The sequence below is a fragment of the Pseudopipra pipra genome, chromosome 5 (assembly GCF_036250125.1).
Source record: "Pseudopipra pipra isolate bDixPip1 chromosome 5, bDixPip1.hap1, whole genome shotgun sequence".
In the NCBI taxonomy this organism is placed as follows: Eukaryota; Metazoa; Chordata; class Aves; order Passeriformes; family Pipridae; genus Pseudopipra; species Pseudopipra pipra.
In genome coordinates, this window is record NC_087553.1 from 31,194,765 (window position 1) to 31,216,287 (window position 21,523).

The following is a 21,523-nucleotide window of genomic DNA, read 5'->3' on the forward strand; positions in this document are numbered from 1 at the left end:
CCATCATGCAGAAATTAAAATCCTCTCCCCAAGGACATTCCTCAAAACATAAAGCAGAGCTTTTCTCCTCATTTAAATAATATTGTTGTGTGAAAAATAACAATGAGCCATAAAATCTGGAGGGAAATGATTACTGAACACTAACATGTGCTTAAAACGCATGGAGGCTGTCAATTGCACTTCAAGACAGGGAAATGAGTTTCTTGATCTTGTCCGATCAGAGGGCAATTTAAAGAGATAGGCCCTGAAAGTCTGTTTTCAAAATAGCAGTAGGAGATCCAGCAGCCAACAATATGAAGGTGCCACTGTGTTGTGTTTGCAAATGCATGTCTAACTGTCGCTTCACTACCCTGGCATGCTCTTTTCTTAAAATGGATGAGAATAATTGTCTCCAACATTATTACTATTATTTATGTATAAAAACAACATGAAAAGAAGATAAAGGTTGCCTACTCAGGCACTCAGAAGTTAGAAAATAATGGTATTACTGTTGCCTTGACAACATTTCTCTCTCTTTCCCCTGCCCCCAGTTTCATTTGTAGAAATGGCTAAACCACTTTGCTGAAACTCTATCAAATAATTAAAAAAAAGATTCAGTCATGGGGAGACAAAAACTTCCTCTCACCTTCCCCCAGAGTTTGACAAAATTCAGACCAGCTGGAAAACAAGGTTTTGTGATGAGAAAGATCAGGTATTGCCACATACATTGCTGGCACTTGTAGCTCCATCCACACTTTCTCCTTCAATTTAATTTATTTTACACACATCCCTGAAAACTACATTTGGTGTGTACCCTTTTGTGCTGTAAGATGTAAGATCATGTAAGCAGCAGCACAGGGACCTCAGTTTCTTTCAGCTATCCAAGGAGAGTGGGCTTCCTGCCTTGGTAAAGGAACAACTAGGTGGGATTGAAGTGGGATGAAATGATCCTGAAGGGAGCACTTTGGTGTTTTTAGCCTTATTCGTGATGCTTGATTGACCCACATTCAACCCAAATTGTTGTGTCTGGCAAATGGAGAGAGTTCTGCCCCTGTAGAGCATTGGAGGCTCTGCAGAGGTCCTGAGCTGGCAGCCCCTGTGGGCAGGCAACAGTGCCTGGTGACATCCAGTTCATCATCTCTAGCTGAGCTCTGAATGAGGTCAGGCAAGAGACTGATAAATGGCCCTGCCTTGTCAACACTGCTGTCATTAATGGTGTTATCACCCAGCAAATGGGAACATGAAGGAATTTGTATTCTTGCCCTCTCCAGATTTGGAGAGCAAGTGGGAACAGGGGCCATGGAGGTGACTGTGTTTGCTCATACAACTTGCATTCTCCTACAAAGAAGCTCAGTGTTTGGTTTGTAACCAAAGACTCCTTGTAGATGATTATAAATCATTAGGCCATGGTTCATTTTTCAGACTACTTGAATTTATGATGAGGTTTCTTTCAAAGAAGGTACAGAACATTTTAGCACACACTGGCATGGCTGAAACATTAACAAACCACTGACTCAGTGCAAAGGCCAGAAATACTGTTATGAATCTTTTCTTATGTCTGGGCAAACAGGGCATCCAAAAGTGTAAGGTAAAGTAGCATGCATAGGGGTTGGAAGTGGACCCAGCTGACCAGCATGGTCTGTGACAAATGATCTGACAGCACTGTGAGAGGAGGGAGGACTGTGGTTTATTCAAACACTGAGTTCTCTGGGGGGAAAAAATAAGCATTAAATTTGCATTTAATGACACATATTTTTAAACCAAAACAATTACAGCTGCATTAATTTTTCTTCCTTTTCTTTTGCTTGGAGCACAGTCAGTCCTTGCTTGCTGCTTAGATTCCTGCTGAATGCATTTCTGACTCAAATCAGAGCCCCCTGGCAGCTCCTCCATTTGCTTCTGCGTCTAACCAGCATTGTTAGTAGTGTGTCAACAGCACAGAAACTGGTTGATCAGGCCTATTAAGTCATGGTCTGTAATCCATACTCAGCTAAGGGGTACCAATAATTGTCCCCACAGGTTCTAATGTTTGTGAAAAATATCTAAAGTCAGGGACAAAGTCGTCAGTGACTGACTTACGTAAGGTGACTGTGTGGCTCATTCCTGTATTGGGAGTGCTGGGTGATATGGTTGTGTGTGAGGTCAGACTGAGGACCAAGGCCTTCTGGTTCAAAAGCATCAATTCAATTAGGTATTTTGTTAATTACTTTCAAGGGAGGAAATCTAAAGGCATTTGATATGTCTTGTTTCTGCAGCTCTGAATCAATCCTTTTTCCCCAGGAGGCTTTTGTCAGTGTTAAATAGTACTTTAAGTTTTAAAATCTAAAATCTTTGGATCAGTTATGCATGGATGCAAGACAATCAAACGTTATATTTTCCATTGGTCACTATCTGCCCTTAATCCCTGACCCTCTCATGCACTCGTATCAAAAGAAGGCAGTGTTTTTTTCCAAGCAAAGCATTAAGGAGTGCGCTTTTCTGTCTGAAATACCTTATTTATAAACATGGAAGTGTTAGGACATGAGCAGTATATTAAACTTGTGTAATACAGGGAAGCAAGCTTAATGAAGAAGTTCAGATGTAAGCCAGTTAGAGATCTGGCCCATAAATTAATGGTTAACAAATATGGAATAACAGGTATTTGTCTACAAACACTAACAGCTGCTATAAAATGGAACTGGTTGTTCAAAATCGCCCAAATACATTAACGTGCTGCTCTGCATTTTATTGCAGAAAGATGGATGATTGGTCCTGCTGGCCAAAACCCAATTCCTCCCACAAAGGAGAATGATCTGCAGATGAATTACCTCTGATGTTGGTATTCTATATTCCTTTCAACACGGTGACAATTTTGAAAGCATAATGCAGTTTGGTCATGCATGACAACAATTTTTGCACCAGAGTAACATGTGAAAATTCTAAACCATGCTGGAAATTTGAAAGGAAAACCCATTTGATTAGGATACATAGCCTAGTAAATGCTCTCTCTCTGTTATATTTCATGTCAATAAAAGCTTCTCTTGATTTGATTTGTGTGTAGTGAAGATTCATTGGAGAGATTACAGTAATTCTTGCTGCAGAACTGAAGCTGAGACATAGGTGGTAGAACTATAAGGGTGGATAATAATTTTCAACTAAAATATTATTGAAAAGATAGTTGGCTTTGCTAAAATTATTTTTCTCAACCATGATTTCTGTCAGGGAGAACAACAGCATCCATTTCAGGGCACTCAGCAGTGCTGAATGCCACCACAAACACTGTGTAAAATGAAGGGGGGGAAAATAAATAAATGACCTGGTTAAATTTGGCCAGGAAACCAGGTATCACATCCTGCTGTTCTGAAGTATGAATGATAAGAGCTTTGATGCATAGACAGCAAACAGCACCTTGGCTTTGTGTCTCATCCAAGCACCAACACCTCAAGCTGTACAGTCAGTCACAGAATCATGGAACCACAGATTATGCTGAGTTGGAAGGGACCACAAGGATCACTGCATCCAACTCCTGGCCCTGCACAGGACCATCCCAAGAGTCATACCATGTACCCGAGAGTATCATCCAAATGCTTCTTGAACTCTGTCAGGCTTGGTGCTGTGACCACTTCTCTGGAGAGCCTGTTCCAGTGCCCAACCACCCTCTGAGTGAAGAACCTCTTTCTAATATCCAACCTAAACCTCCCCTGACACAACTTCAGGCCATTCCCTCGTGTTCTGTCCCTGGTCACCACAGAGAAGAGATCAGTGCCTGCCCCTCATGACAAAGTTGCAGACTGCAATGAGGTCTCCCCTCAGTCTTCTCTTCTCCAGGCTGAACAGACCAAGTGACCCCAGCTGCTCCTCATACAGCTTCCCCTCAAGGCCCTTCACCACCTTTATTTCCCTCCTTTGGATACTCTCTAACAGCTTAATACCTTTCTTATATTGTGGTGCCCAAAACTGCACACAATATTCAAGGGGAGGACACATCAGTGCGGAGCAGAGAGGGACAATCCCCTCCCTCGACTGGCTGGCGATGCTCTGCCTGATGTCGCCCAGGACACAGTTGGCCCTCCTGGCTGCCAGGGCACTGCTGACTCATCTTCAACTTGCCCTTGATGAGGAACCCCCAGGTCACTTTCTATGGCACTGCTTTCTGGCATCTCATTCCCCAGTCTGTATGTACATCCAGGGTTGGCTCATCCTAGATGCAGAATCCAGTGCTTCCCCTTGTCAAACTTCACGTGGTTGGTGATTCCCCAGTCCTCTAATTTGTTGAGGTGTCTCCGCAGGGCCTCTTCCAGGGAGTCAACAGCTCTTCTGAGTTTTGTGTCATCTGCAAACTTGCTTAGTGTCCCTTCCAGTCCTGCATCCAAGTCATTTATGAAGATGTTGAAGAGCACAGGGCCCAAGATGGAGTCCTTTGGAACCCCACTATTGATAGATGGCAGGTCTGATGTCACCCCATTCACTATTACTCTCTGTGCCCACCTCATGATGTGTTTATCCAGCTGTGTGCTGGACATTTTGTGCAGAAAGATCCTGTGAGATCAAACAGTATTGAAAGCTTTACTGAAATACAAAAATATTACATTGACTGGCTTCCCTCGATCAACTAGGTGGGCTATCTTGTCCTAGAAGGAAATCAGGTTTAACAAGCAGGATTTTCCTCCCATGAAACCAATGACTGCATTGTCCTTCAGGTGTTTTTCAATACCCCCCAGAATAACCTTCTCCATAACTTTTACCAGGTACTGAAGAGAAACTGACAGTAGTTTCCTGGGTTCTCCTTCTTGCCCTTCTCAAAAATTGGGACAACATTCATCAGCTTCTAGTCATCTGCGTCCTCTCTGAATTCCCAAGACAGCTCAAAAATCATTGAGAGAGGTTTTGTGGTGACATCAGCTAGCTCTTTGAGGATTCTGGGATTAAGCCCATCAGGCCCCATAGATTTCATCTGTCACAGTCGAGTTCAGCCCTTTTTTCAGTCCTGGCTCAGGGGGAGTATGTGGTGCTTTTAGTCACCCTGCTCCTTCCTTCAGCACTCCTGCCTCCTATCGGGAAATGGGTTGGCAGGAATGAGATGTCCACCCTCTGACAAGTACCAGTATTTCTTCCTCTAGACAATTTTCTCTCCCACATCCCACTTATCTGCCTTTCTCTGTTCTTTAATTTTTTTCCCAATTTGAGGTTTTGTGATTCCTAGCCCACTCCCTCCTTTTTTCCCCTGTGATTTTCCAGCCAGGGCTCGTCATTTATGCAGGCAGAGGACCTGCTGAGGGGAATGAGCACCAGAAGGATGATGCTGCTACCCCATAGGACCTTTGCTCAGGGCAGGTCCCTGTTTTGCTTCTCTTCTCTCTGAATTCATACCTGAGGCTCCCTGCCTCGAAGAGCTGAAGTCTGTTTACTTAAATGAGGCTAAAATCATTGATGTGCACTTTTCAATATTGAAAGGATTTGTGAACAATTGCCCATCTGTTGTTAAGTCTAATGGCAATTCTGTTTCACAGTCTGTTATCAGTTGTATCCCAGTTATTATCATAACTGAAGAGGTGACTGGGTAGTCTTTGAACTCCCAGTTCTTTGTTATCATCTCCCAGCTAAGAGGCAGTTATCTACCATATAATCACTCTTAGTGTGCCTGAGAGTAAAGTCACACAAATTTAAATTGCTGCTGAAAGTTTGCTTGTTTGATTTTTCCACACAGGCACAAGGAGTGTTTGTACATTCAGTCGTGCCTGTCAGCTGGAAGGAAGTAAACACCCTGTGGGAAACAGTTGGGAGCAGATTTTAAGGCTCTTTTCCACTGCCCTGGCCATGTGATTGCTCCATATTCACATCTTTGTGAGGTCTACTGCACTTTGGGAAGTGCTGTAGGCACAATTGCCTGCAGCAGGGAGATGCTTTGGATCTGCCCCTTCCTGCGTTCATAACCTTTGGTTGTGGGCACATCCGGGCTGCCACCACCATTTGGGCTGTGGGAGTTTGGAGCTCAGGCTGGCTGAGGAGTGCTGCCTGTGCACTGCCCAGGGGTGCCTGGGAGGCTCCCACTCACTCCCTGGGAAGACAGTGACTGTTGTGGAGTCAGCAGACCCATTGCTGGCAGAGGATCCCTCTTGCACTGTGATTCTGAACAGTGGGTCAAAGGTTTCATGAGTCAGACAGGTTCTTCCCATCTTCTACAAGCAAAGCTCCAAGCTTAGAAAGATGGTGTCCTGATGGCGGTTGGCAGCCAGGGATATGCTTTCCTTGGGAAGGCAGGTAAGATCACCCAAAAGGTGTGGTCACACACAAAAGAGGGTAACTCCAAATATGAAAAGCAAATGTTCATTCAACAAAGAAAGCTGGAATAGAATGAGCCATTAACTTAGTTGCGAGGCTTAGCTTCTTGAAAGTTATTTCAAGGATTTCTTCTTGTACACTTACAATAAGAACCTTCTTCCAATATGCACAGTCTGTTTTTGCTGCAGTGTGCCGTGTGTCTTACCTCCATTTGTGTTTTACTGTCAGGAGCCTTCAAGCACCTAATTCTACTCTGACATCTGAATTCTTTAACAAAAATATATAAGTATACATCTCACTTGCATCTCACTTGCATTGAGGAACAAACCTTGTTCAACTGTCAATAAAGAAATTGTGATAACTCACAAGAAAGAATAGATTACATTATTTGCTTTATTGAAATTTAAGTGCAAACTGAAATTCTCAGTTAAATTCAAGCAGATACTTAGTTTTGTCATAGGGGCTAAGGGTCTGAAGCCCATCAAGGCCTCTTAGGTGGCTATTGATTTCAGAGCACTTTGAATTGATGCTAACAAATAACACCGTTAGCCCAGGTGGCCCAAGTACCTCTTCTGTCTGCGTGTCTTCAACATCCATCCACATTCCTCTGAAGAGGCAAGTTTAGCTTTGTCTCATTTGCTCCTGGGTGAAGGTGAGATCACAATATATTTATTTTTAGATGTCATATAGCTACATTAATGCAAAATGTACCTTTCATTTCACACAAGCGTACTGAAGAGGAAGTGGAGTGCTCTGCCAAGTACACTGCAGTTTCTGGCCGTTTTTCAATGGCAATCTGAGAGAAGAAATAATCCATTTAATGTTTTGTTGTATTTGATTGTCATCTGACTTAGTACTTGTCTGTGATGACTAATTACTTCAAAAGAATTCTAGTTCTAGATCACAAAATCTGGATAAAAGCTGTTCATGTACACTGTCTAGACCAAATGTCACAACTCAGTGGAGATATCCACACAAAAAAATACTTCTGATTTTAATTACTATATGAATGGATATGGTGATTACACCAAAAATAAATAAAATATTAATCTGATAAACAGGACAGTAGGTGGCCACAGACATAAACAAAGCAGACGTCTGTGCAACATCTTTTGCAAACAGGAGGGGCATGTTCATGGTATCAGTAGATATACTATGTCACTGAAACTGTCCAAGTCAGTAAAGTGTCACTATGCAAAGCTGTTTAATTTTTAATCTAGAGTAGGTACATTTTCTGTTTAACCCACCTAGGGGCTGACTGGTCCTGCTTCTGTTCTGGAAACACACTTTCCAGGCAGGTCAATGGAGTTTTCTTCTGCCTGAGGTGGCAGATTGAAGTCATTGAGGGCAAATTACCACACCAAAGCAAAGCAAAGCAAACCAAATCAGAATTTGTGCTCCTTCTCACTGCATTATAATGTGTTAAAAAAGACTCACAGATTTTTCTTTTTTTTTTTTCTTTTTTTCACCCGTGTTTGTTTCTCTTTGGGAATATCAGAAATATGAAGAGAGTGCACGCTCTTGTACTGTCTCCCAGAACTTCTGTGTGTGGTTGTTGTTTGACTGCTTCCAAAATCTATCTGTGGTTGCAGAAACAAATATCAAAACTGTACCTGACCTAGCCAAATATAATATGTAGTTTCTTACTTCACAATCAGACATAGAGCAAGGAGTCTTGACTTAGTACAGCCATTTAGGTGACTCACAAGCCAAACTTACTCATCAGTGACAAGCCAAACATACTCATCAGGGTGCCCTCTTGGCACCCTGGACACACACTGTCATGCAAGTTGAGTTGCTGGCCTGGAAATATCTCCCTGGTAATATTTTGAGGTTTAGGCCCTTTCCTGTGCTGTGTTTTGCAGAGGAGTAGGGTCCAGAGTGAGACAGGTTTTGTTCTTCTCATATGAGGTAAGCTCTCCTCCCATTTCCCCTTGCAGATCCCTTTGCAGGATATATTTTTATTGCACCATCGCTCATTTGGTTCAAGCAAAGTTATTAATTTCCTGTCTGTATGTGACCATATGCATGGCTGTCATCAGTGGTGTAAATCCTCAGTCTTCAGCTGAACTAGAAATGAGTCTATGATGTTTGATGTGCTGTGTTAATGGGACATGGCTGTTTTGAGATTTCTGACTTTCCCACAAACAAACATTTAATCTGTGACTTTAGGAAATAACAATAACTTATTAAGACCAGGACCCCATGTTTCTTTTTAAATACAGATGTCATTAAATGTGGAGCTCTAGACTGCTTCTGAAAACACATTTTATGTTCCTTCTCTATGCAAAATTGAATAATGTATCTCCCTGAGCCTCCTTTTACTCAAGCAGCAAAGGTTGCTCTGATGTCAGCTGCAGGGGTGAGATGTAATGTGGATAGCTGTGAAATCCCCTTTGACAGTTACAATCAAAGCAAAACTATCCTTCCAGTCCAGAAAAGTCTTTCCTCACATATAGGCTTCTACTGTTTTGTAATTGTAACTGCTAAATCTGAGCATTTCAAACAGATACTCAAGAGAGACACAAATTCTTCCCTGGAAGCTTTTAAAATTCAGCATATAAAAGACATATCCCTGTGACAATGCAACCAACAGAGATGATAGAAACAGAGTTGCCCTACCAAAGGCCAATGAAATCAGAAATAAGAGAAAGACTGGAGGCAGGTAGTCTGTAATGGACCCTTGTCACTGGTGCCTGGGAGAACTGTAGGGTGTATTTCTGAGGAAGGGGAGTGAATGGAGGAAGAATACCATTCCCTGGGAAGATCTCTGAGGGAATCTGACAGGCGTTATGTTCCCATTAGTCCTTGTCCCTGTGATATGTGTCCAGAGAGGATACAGAAAGCAGAAGGGAACATTCTGCTGATAATAAGGGGAGTTTTCAAAAAATCTTGGGAATAGTTATAGTGACTTGCTTTTTGTGGCATCAAATCTCATTCTCTTTAAGGTTAGTGACAGAAGACAACTGAGTTTAAGATGCAAAACTCAGCCATTTAGGAAGTGGTGGTCCCAGAAGCTGGATCCTGGCTATCTTAGGGACAACTCCAGGAGCTGGGGAACAGCTATGTCAGGGAGGTATCACAGAATCACAGAATATGCCAAGTTGGAAGAGACCCACAAGGAACATCGAGTCCAATCCTTAGCCCTGCACAGGACCATCCCAAGAGTCACACCATGTGCCCAAGACTATCATCCAAATGCTTCTTGAACTGTCAGGCTTGGTGCTGTGATCACTTTCCTGGGGAGCCTGTTCCAGTGCCCAACAACCCTCTGAGTGAAGAACTTTTTTTTAGTATCCAATCTAAACCTCCCCTGACACAACTTCAGGCCATTCCCTTGGGTCCTGTCACTGGTCACCACAGAGAAGAGATCAGTGCCTGGAAGTGATACTAAGCAGGTTTGCTGACAACACAAAACTCAGAAGAGCTGTTGACTCCCTGGAAGGCAGGGAGGCCCTGCAGAGACACCTCAACAAATTAGAGGACTGGGCAATCACCAACCACGTGAAGTTCAACAAGGGGAAGCACTGGATTCTGCATCGAGGATGAGCCAACCCTGGATGTACATACAGACTGGGGAATGAGATGCTGGAAAGCAGTGCCATAGAAAGCGACCTGGGGGTTCCTCATCAAGGGCAAGTTGAAGATGAGTCAGCAGTGCCCCGGCAGCCAGGAGGGCCAACTGTGTCCTGGGCGACATCAGGCAAAGCATCGCCAGCTGGTCAAGGGAGGGGATTGTCCCTCTCTGCTCCGCACTGATGTGTCCTCCCCTTGAATATTGTGTGCAGTTTTGGGCACCACAATATAAGAAAGGTATTAAGCTGTTAGAGAGTATCCAAAGGAGGGAAATAAAGTGGTGAAGGGCCTTGAGGGGAAGCTGTATGAGGAGCAGCTGGGGTCACTTGGTCTGTTCAGCCTGGAGAAGAGAAGACTGAGGGGAGACCTCATTGCAGTCTGCAACTTTGTCATGAGGGGCAGGCACTGATCTCTTCTCTGTGGTGACCAGGGGCAGAACACGAAGGAATGGCCTGAAGTTGTGTCAGGGGAGGTTTAGGTTGGATATCAGAAAGAGGTTCTTCACTCAGAGGGTGGTTGGGCACTGGAACAGGCTCTCCAGAGAAGTGGTCACAGCACCAAGCCTGACAGAGTTCAAGAAGCATTTGGATGATACTCTCGGGTACATGGTGTGACTTTTGGGATGGTCCTGTGCAGGGCCAGGAGTTGGACTCAATGGTCCTCATGGGTCCCTTCCAACTCGGCATATTCTGTGATTTTATGATTCTGTGATTCTACAATGAGATCTCCCCTCAGCCTCCTCTTCTCCAGGCTGAGCGGACCCAGTGACCTCAGCTGCTCCTCATATGGCTTTCTCTCAAGGCCCTTCACCATCTTCATTGCCCTCCTTTGAACACTCTCTAATAGAATCATAGAATCATAGAATAGATTGGGTTGGAAAAGACCTCCAAGATCATCAAGTCCAACCCCTTGATCCAACTCCAATTACTATATCATGGCACTAAGGGCCACGTCCAATCTCTTTTTAAAAACCTTCAGGGATGGTGAATCTAAATACATGGAACATGGAACCCTACTGGACTGTGTAAGCAAGTCACATTCATCTGAATGCAAAGCCCAGCTACTGTTTCAGTTTCTGTAAATTATGCAAGGATATAAATGATGAGTACATCAATAAGCTGGAACAGAGGCTGATTCATTCATGTCTTGATTCATGTATGGTTTATCTTCATGCCTTCAAGAAAAAAAATCAATTAAAATGATTACACTAAGCTGTAGAACTTGAAAGTGGTGGTTGAGGGGGAAGAGTGATTCTCTGCTGGAAGACTGGCAGATGAAGCTGTGGTTTGTATATGAACCCTTTTTACAATTTGCATCACCTTAAATGCTTCTCAGCTGTGTGTGAGCAAAGCAGAAAAAAATAATTAGCTTGAAATACAGAGGAAATTTTCTTGATATGTTATTACTTTATTGTCGTGTGTTTGTTCAACACATTTTTTCCTCACTGGCTCAAAAAGCAAAACCAGATGATGCTTGGTGGTGTTTTTTTGTGTGTATGGTTTTTTTTTTTTTTTTTAATCTGTGTGACAACATAAATAAAACCATTCCCAGGGCTTGGGAGTGTGACCAAGCACCTTTGATAAATTCCCATTAGAGGTTTTAGTTGGGCAAGTGGCTAAACCAAGGAAAGAGAGTGTTCAAGTTTCCTAAAAACAAGAAACAAAAGAAAAGAGAAAAAAAATACATCCATCCCTTGCAATCTTCAGCCGATTGGGGTGCAGGAATGCAACAATTTTCTTCAGTGCGTGGGCGAGTAAACCTTAATCCTGCACTCCCATTGTCTTTGATGATAAAATGTAGCTGATGATAAAATGAAGGGCATTTTTTTTAAATCTTGAGCAGCTTTCAAGAAATAAAATATCACATTAACAGACTGAACGTGCAGTCAGTTTCTTGAATCATGAACTGTTTATCTGTAAGCTTGAACACAAATAAATCCAACTTACATAAAAGCAAACCATGTAATGGATCTGCAGCTTATTCTTTCAGCTTCTATTTTAATTAGCTCAGGCAGACACTGAGCACATGGTATACTGCTTGTTGTTAAGGATGCCTTAGTCATCTGCCATTTTTGTACGTTTTTGACGGGCTACTGCTAAGAGAAAGGAAAGCTCTGTAGTGATTGTAGATAAGAAAAATAACTCCAATACAATACTGTGAAAAGCTATGCTTTTATCTAACTTCATCTTTGCCACCCCCATGTCATTAAGTTCTTTACCTTGGCTGAAAGTTTTAAGTACAGTATTAGTAATATCTACTTTCATGTACACATTTTTCACTTCATAGGTTGATTTTCAGTGTAACCCTGTTTATTCCAGGAGTAATACACCTGGGATTGTTTTAACCCAGCATGTCAAAGTATAATGTTAAATCGTTGTTCAAAGTGTAATCAATTTGTAAAGTTTTATTGCCAATACTGAATCAAAGATGAAATTTGTTTACAGAGGAAAATGAGGAGTAAACCCATCTTTAAAGACAAAAATATATCCCTCTGCTCCCCACACCCCCTTTTCTTTTCTTTTGTTTGTTTGTTTGTTTGTTTGTTTGTTTGTTTTGTTTTTGTTTGAGTTCTTTTTGGTAATAAATTCTGATAAAAGCTGAGAAAAAAAGCTGAGCTGAACTTGACTAGAAGTGCACATGGACCTCCCAGTGATGGCTGCCCGTAGGAACAATGCACTCTCACAAGTGCTGTCTTTGTCAATGTTTGAAATGGAGGTCTCTCATGCCAGTTAAGTATAAATTTTTTTCTGAAAAGCCCAGAACAGCTTTTCAAAATGCCAGCTGCCCACTCTGAATGAATGTACAGATTTTTGATAGAAAAGAACAAGTCTTTTCATTTAATCTAGCAAATGTGTATAAACTGACTTATGTGCCTAGAGTCAGTTCAGTTTTATCACTCCTGTGAATGGTAAAGCGACACAGTGGCAGCCTTTCCTTTCTCAGCAGTGTGGCTTCCAGCTGTAGGTGTTCATAAACCCTCTCTAAAACCATCACTCTGTATCTTAATGACACAATGAAATATATCAACCTCCCAAAACACCGGATAAAGTCAACTAAGAATATTCCCCATCCGCAGTTAGCCTTTTTTCCTCAACTTACAGAACAGTAGTGAGCTTTGCAAATTTCTCATAATTAGAGAAAGAAAATAAAATGCCTGAAGAGCAGAAAATCTGAACACTAGACCTTTGATCCTGGATTTGAAGCTAATCTGTGCAATTAGCAGTGCTTTTTTCACAAAGGGGAGAGTCACAGGAAGAAAGGATGGCACACTGCACAAAGAAGCGATAGGGGTAAGATTGAGAAAATTGTGCTTCAATCATTTATAGTCACACAAATCTTTCCTTAAGTGTAAACAAAGGACATGAAAAAACAGAAAGAAGGGAGAACAGCATCAAACAAACAGACAAACACTTCTAAACAATTCCCTCCTCGTTATCTCACCAGAGGGAAAATTTAGCGCCAGCACATCAGGGAGGCTATGTTCAAAGAAGGGGCTTCCCAGCGTGTAGGAGCCATTACAGGGATGCCAGTATGGCTTCAAGATGTTTTTTGGTTTCATATGAGAGATTGTTTACAGCCCAGAAGAGTGTTTGGTAGCTGTTTGATAATGCACATTCCCATAGCCTAGAAGAACTTTTTTGGTCTGGCAGACCCAACGCATGCACTTGATGCTGCCAGAGAAGGAGGCAACTTAATGTGTTTTCTCTGGTGGAGCATAGGCATCCACATGAAGAGAAACTCACGTGTAATGATCCATAGGTATCAATAGTCTTTCCTTATGCTGACAGAGGGTTTGCAGAAACAAAATCCAACAAAGACAAAACCAACAAGAGCTCTGTGATCCCCTATGCAATCCTGTGAAACTAATGAATTCTGCAGTTTCAGATTTTCTGACACTTCTCTGCTACTACTAAAATGAGGATTGGCCTTTCTGGCAGAGATTATGGGATGCACAGAGTAGGAGGAAATAAACTCCAGGTTTCCAGAGGTAAATTAGAGTGCCCAGAAATGTGAATATGAAAATGAATCCAAACTGTTCAAAGCACATTTAGGTATATATGTACTGTCAGCTAAAGGACTGAAGTGTACCTTCTGTGGCACCCCTTCCATGCTGGTGAAAGCATAGAGGCTTGAAGTTAGCAGGGTTATTTATGCATTCCGCGCGTTCAAAAATGGACGAAGCATATGGTATTTGAAATTTCCCATATATTTATCATAGCTCTGAGCTTCCTGGCTTTAAAAGTTACTTTTGAATAATTGGACCACCCTGAACTAGGCTTTGTTACCTACAATGTTAATCATTGTAGAAAATTCAAAATAACCTTTGAGGTGTCTTTGGGGTTTTTGTTTTGTTTTGGCAATATGGCAGCTAGATAAAGCATCTGATGGTGGCTTCAGCAAATCATGGAAGGATTCTCAGCTTTCTGAAATGCAGTTTGAGCTGTGAAATTGACTGAATCAAGCACGGACTTACCAGAGTCCAAGCATATCTTGGCTATGGCTGGAGAGATTGTACATGATGAAGTGTTCAAAAAACGTGTGGATGTGGCATTTGGGGACATGGTTTAATGATAATATGGTGGTGCTGGGTAAACAGTTGGATTTGATGACCTTAGAGGGCTTTTCCAATCTTAAAATTCCATGCTTCTATGATTCTATTTAGCAGCTCTTTGCTGCATCAACACCTACCTTGCTGTGGCACCAAGGATTGGAGCAGAGACAATTTAGTGCCCTGAATCTTACCATAATGTCACTTATCACCTCTGTTCCTTTGTCACCTCCCAGGAATTAAATGGAGCATGGACTGCACTGGCTAATATGTGCTTGGTTATTGACCAACTGTACATGGTGCAGTTTGCTGCGTCTTGTGAACAGTTTAGGCTTTCTGCAGTTGGGTCAGACTGGCAGCATTGTCTGAAATGAAAAAAACCCCAATGTTTTCATTACAAGCTGTGGTCATAGTCAGCACGATCCTTTGCATTGCTCTGAGGCAAGTGATGCAGCCTGGGAACAACATTTTCTATCTTTTCTGCTCTGCACTTATGGACATTATTTTCTTCATTAAGTCTGAAGTTTCCTAGCAGGGGAATCAGTGACATCAAACTCAAAGATTAAGAACTGTTTGTTTTTACCTCTTCTCCGTTCCTGTGTTTATTTAGCTGATAGAAAATGAATAAGAGAGAGCAACAGAATAGGGACAGACCAATTTGCAGGAAAAATTAAAAGCCTGCTGTCTACTTCCACTGCCTTTGGTACCAAAAACATTGAGTGCAGAGTCTAGCTGGGTGTAAACTGAAAAGCTATGTCATAGCGAAAGGATATGTTTTGTATCTTATTAATGTATATGGACTAGAAGGTGCAAACAAAATCTCTTCATCTTTGGAGAAAAAATCACGTAAAAATGGCACGTTAGTGAAGAAAGTAGGGTGTGATCCCATTTCACATGTGAATATTTGACATGCTTTGGAAGGGCATTCTACAAAGATGAACTTTAGCTAGGGACTAATCTCCAGTGGGAAAAAAAAAGTTTGTCTAGGGACAGTCTTAAGAGCCTCTTAATTTGGGTGCTCTGAATCTTGCACTGAGGTTGACAGGCTCTCTCTCCATTGACAAAGGAGAAAGCTCAGCAGGACTAGTGCCCTGTGTCTGCAGTCAGCCTTTGGGAAGACTCAACATGTATTTCTAAGCTTATGCACATTCAATGCAGTAGTTGGTGCCTATGTCAAAGCCTGTACAGTTTACTGTGCATTTCAGCAGGAATTGTATTTAAGGTATGTTAATAATGTTGTTAGAACATTGAACCAATAACACTTCCTAGAAATACAATGGAGAATGTGATTCTGGCATAGCCCTTTATTTTTAAGTTTGGAGAGTGAGATTTTTTTCTTTTCTATTTTAAAACTGCTTCCAAACAGTAAGTCTTGCCAGGAAAAACAGAGCCATTCTCTCAATGACAACAATGCTCATTGTGTTTTCTGTAACAGATGCCAGGTTTTTATCACCAGGCCAGACATTAACTCCCTTGGTATCATTCTGAAAGGAAGCATCCGTGCACCCCACTGACTTCTATTCCCAACAGTGCTTCATTACACCTCCTACCTTTAAAGCTTCATGCGTATTTCCTTGCCTAATACATCAAGAAGATATGCAGAGCTGACCTTATTTTTTTCCCTCTCCTTTTGAAAGGGAGAATTTGTGCTTTCTGGTTTCCCTTCAAACATGTATAAGAAAGAAACCCCAAAAAACAGAACCGTATCTTGCGGGTTTTTTCTTGTTTTCTTCTCCCTCATAAACAAAAGGAAATAATTTGAATAACCAAGTTTTAAAAAGCTTTTTTTTTTACTGGACAAATATCACCAGATCTTGTTCACAAAGCACACTTTTTTCCACAGAAGTATCTATTCAAATATCTCTTCCAGTCAATGGATTTCAACATGTGGAAATCTGAGACCAGCAATTATATATTTTATGGCATGGAAAGGCTCATTGGAAGTGCTCCCAACATCCCTTCTACATGTAACCACACAGTCTCACACAATTGTGCAAGAAAAGTCTCTGCTGATAATTTCCCGAGCACCGCAATGAAGAAGAGAGGCTGATCCTCCATCTGCCAATGGGTTTCAAGTGAGATGGATGTGCTTATTGACTTCATATTTCTCTGTGTACTTTACAGTAATGCTTGCTTCTGTAGGACCAGTTCTGAAAATATTGCAATGACTAGTGCTCCTCTGAATGGGATTATCTGACATGCAAAATTGACAGTGAGCACTGCTAATATATTCAAGAGAAGCTCGTGCAATACTATGGTCAGATGTAGTTACAAAGAGCAATCTAGTGTTGTCAGTTACTATTATTACTGTGTCCTCATAGAGTGCTTTCATTTCAGTTGCAAAAAGGTAGATTTGACCCATCTGAGTTATTGGTGGTTTTGAAGGGAAGGATTGAACTGCATGACTTTTGAATACAACTATTTGTTTAATTACAGAACCTTTTTATTTTGAGGAGTGAAGAGGTAAAAATGGATGCTATAGACGCATATTAAATAATTCATGTTATAGACACAGTCAAGGACTGTTAGAATCTGCACTACTCGTGACAAAAACCAGAAATACGCGCAAAAGAAAAATGGATGAAACTGAAACCTGGTCATTTAGATCCACAAGAACAAACCCAAATGCAATATGAAGTTAGCCCTGGGAACCCACACTCACAGGGTACTACTGAAAGAAAGTGATCAGTAGGATTCAGAAAGGAAAACTCAGGGATAAAAATATCATTTGCAGTTGCACTGGGTAGAATGACAATTATTTGTCCTCATACTTCAATATATGAGCTGATTACCAGCTGGAAAAAGTTTTAAGTTTCCCCTCAAGCGGTAGTATTACACAATTGTCAAGAACGCTATAGGGAATTTAATGTTTTCCTCTGGAACATCTGCCATAGAGCATTGCCTGAGAAAGGATATGGAATCAGGCAGATCACCAGACTATTTCAGTGTTAATAAGTCCCAAAATAATTCTAGCATGATTACGTATACTACCACTTTGCAAACGTTAGGATGACACAGGCCAGATATGGATGTGTATGTGCATTGTGGTGTGGATGTTTAAAAGGGCTCAAGAGGTTACTTTATAGAACTATATTTAATTTCATTTTTATTTTCCTTTTTTTTTTCCTTTTTTTTAATTTAAAATTAATTAGGAGATATTTTGAGCTTGTTTTAGGCATACAAAAGGACATCAATCTGTCAGGTTAATATAAAGATTTAGATATGCTACCTTAGACATCCTTAGCTTAAGAAGAAGGAAAGCTTTTTTAAATGAATAATTAAACCAGCATTAAAATAATATAGCCACTTATTTTCCATAAATCTATTGATATTTTTACTATTACTCTTATTATTTCTGTTCAGACAGATTGATAGTAGCTTTTGTCATCCTTCTAGGTGTCTTATCTAATTCTGGTGTGTGCAGCAGAGCTGATAAGAGAAGAGAAATGCCACCCCCGGGACCTCTATTATATTTATGCATGGCTGTTCAATGACAGCCAGTCACAGAGAGCTGGATAGTAGTTTTATTGTTCTGGTGGGGCAGCTGCTATTATTCTTCCACCAGCAGAGTAGAAAAGGATGCACCTGCCATTGTGTGAGAGATTGAAATTTAATTTCTTGCAATTTTCAAACTGCACTGGTGTGCAAAGAGGCCATGTTAGGGGATCAGGAGGCCAGTGAAAGAAATGAAAAAGGAGGGAGTAGGTGACCTTCTGGCCTTGGAAGCTGATGCTGAAATAAGAAGTAGGGGCACACAAGAGAGCATGCAGGGACTAAGTGAATAAACATTTTTCTGACTGTGAGTGGTGGGGAAGCAAAAAGTAGCTTGCTAATTTTTTCTTGTCTCAAGGACCTTTCATAGACCCTCATCCTGGCAGGTGGGAGCTTCCTGTCTCCTGTTGAGAGAGCTGTATGTCAAGAGCAACTTCCTGGCTTGGCAACAGTGCTGAGCATGAACGGTCTGCAACACCTTTTCTTCCCACCATTAATCTCCTCCAACATTCAGCCTTGTTTCTCTATTCAAGGAACAGAAAGCAATTATGATTTTTACACTTTCTGATCCTGTCTGTACTACAGTCCTAGGTTCCCTTCTGTCACTAAGATATTTGGCTTGAAAGACACTTACTTTGAGAACGGCAGGGACCACTGGACGTTTGGCAACATCTATCAATATCTATTTTTTCACTTTACCTCTTCATTCTTCCAACCACTCTTATTCATTTTTTCTTCTTGCCTTTCTCTTTTAGAGTATTATTTTTGTCCAGACAAATGAAGAAATCATCAGAATATGACTCGTATATCCTCAAGGCTCAGAAAACACAAGACAAAAAGAACCAAAGGGTATTTGTTAGGAAAACAAACAAACACAAAACAAAAACAAACAAAAAAGCCAAAAACAAATTCATGCAATGGTTCTTAAGTACATTGTATCAGCAACTTTGGTTCCATTTTCCTACCATGTTTGCACTGATTTTATAGATAGTCATATATTTAAGCAGATTCATAAATGAACTGCAAAGACATTTCAGGAAAGTAAATAAAGCAACAGTTTAAAACCAAGTTTGTAATGAGTGTAAGACATTTAGCAGAAAGGTGCCATGTGCACTGGTAGAAGAACTGAAGAATTTATTCATTTAGTTGGTTAAAAGAGAAGAAGCTGGACTCTTTATCTGTCTCTATATTTTAAATTAAGATATGATTATGTAAAATGACCATGATGGTTAGGTTCATCTGAATGTGATGAGCTAAAATTATATTGTCCAGTGGGTAGTCTGAGTCCTTGCTTGATTATATGTAAGTAAGGCTGATCTCCATTTTTCTTTTCTTTTTTTCCTTTTGCTTTATTAAAAAATAGATAATTACCTCTAACTATTATCTGCATTGTGATTATTTGTCAATAATTTACTTTCAGCCATCCACAGCTGTACATAATGGTATGACTTGTGTGGGCATGCCAGACAAATTACATTACTTGTTAACTGTCTTTAAGTGCAGTCTGATTCTTGTTGTTTAACCATAATTGACCACTGAGCCCCATGCGGCCACTCGCTCACTCTTCCCTCAGTGGGATGGGGTAGAAAATTGGAAAAGTAGAAGTGAGAAGATTCATGAGTTGTGATCAAGACAGTTTAATAGCTAAAGAAAAACCCACACATGCAAGCAAAGCTAAACAAGGAATTCATCCACCACTTCCCAGGGCAGGCAGGTGTTCAGTCATCTCCAAGAAGGCAGGGGTCTATCACACGTAACAGTGACTTGGGAAGAAAAATGTCATCACTCTGAACATCCACCTCTTCCTGCTTCTTCAACTAGCTTTATATACTGAACATGAAATGTCCCTTTGGTCAGCTGGGGTCAGCTGTGTCCCCTCCCAACTCCTTGTGTGCCACCAGCCTCCTCACTGGTGGAGCGGTGTGAGGGGCAGAGAAGATCTTGATGCTGTGCGAGCACTTCTCAGCAATAACAAAAACATCCCTGTGCTATCAGCACTGTTTCCAGCAAAAATCCAAACCATACCCCCATATCAGCCACTATGGAGAAAATTAACTCTACCCTAGCCAAAACCAGCACACTGTTATAATCGAAGAACTAGTGTAATCTAAGTGTCTTGAGCCTAAACAGATTCTGAACAGTAATATGTTATTCAAATATGTCTATGAAAAGGTGAAGGTCTGATACTACATTTTAAGCACTGAATATGTTTCAGATCAGGGACTGACAAGCAGCATTTGATGGTGAATATTCTCCCTCTAAGAAGAACTTCCTAACTGTTGGGATAGAGAGGCTCAAGGGACTGAGTAATTCTAAAAATGTAAAATGTATGAATTCATGGGAAGGCACTGAAACATCTCTCTTTCCAGAAAATTAGGCAACTCATTCAGTGACAGGTTATGAAAAGAGTGTGAATACTGTGTTGCTGCCAATAGGTTTTAGGCCAAATTTTCCTTTGCCACTTTAGATGACTCATTTCATTACTATGATACTTGAGATGTAAGTGCCTGGCCCCACCAAGTTGATTACGGCAGCCTAAATCAGACATCTGGCTATCCTATATTAATAACAGAGATCTGTCCAGGGAGAAAGGCACCTCCAAGGGCTGATTAGGAATCTTGAGGCAAGTACTCTTCACCTGCCATATTGGAAACTAACTCCCTCTCTGTGATTATGCAAACAAAGCTGCCTACCAGCCCGTTGGAAATTGTATATGCAATGGTGTGTCTAAATGAGCAATTGGCTCACAAGCCTGCAATGTTTGCTTCAGTTTATTCAAGAAAAAGAACATAGTATAGGACTGGTATCAAAGGACCTTCTTTAGGGAAACAGTATAGTGGCTTATATGAGGACTGGAGAGATTGCAGACTGGACTTCATGCACAAGGCTGCCAGTTTCTGGAGGTGGTCTTCTTCTAAGAGAACCTACTTAGTCATATATCTTATATATATCTTATCTCCCTCATCATATGGATGCTTAAATAGAGCATTCCCTGAGGACTTGTGCTCTTGCACACAAATGTAATTTCCTCACTACTCAGAGTTGCCACCTTTGTTCACACTTTCCCTACCTCCCCCCACTGGGTAATCTTCCAAATGAGCAGATAAAGGCACTCAGAATATGAATGATAAATGATGCTGTTTATTCATTCTCAAAAACAGCAAGGTTCCTGCTATCCTACATGGAGTTGTGGAACTGAGGCTCAGGAACAGGTGACCAGTGATGACATGTCAACTGTTTTGAGATGCAGGTTATCTTGTCAGGTAAGGTGAAGAATTAAAACCACTCTATTTTTCTCCCTTCTCTGTGAGTATAATGAACAGCCTCAGGCCTTCCTTTCCGGCTAAAGCCATCCCACGATGCAGCACTGTGATGTCACAAATACCTGCATCTCTTGAAAATTTTTGCCATTTCAGAGTCTTCTGGGATAATGTCACTGTGAATAGATTATCCCATTCTGACAAAAGGCTAGGCACCAGAGATTTTTTGAGAATGTGGAATTTTCATATGTATTTTTTTAAGATGAATGAAAATTTCCTCATTTTGTTCGTGTTGCCCATGGTTGGGGGGAAAGACGTTCTTTCAGTTACAAATGTGATTTTCATTTGTGCTTTGCAACTCTCTGTGCTTTTTGTTTATGCTTATCCTGTGAATATGGAGTGGTCT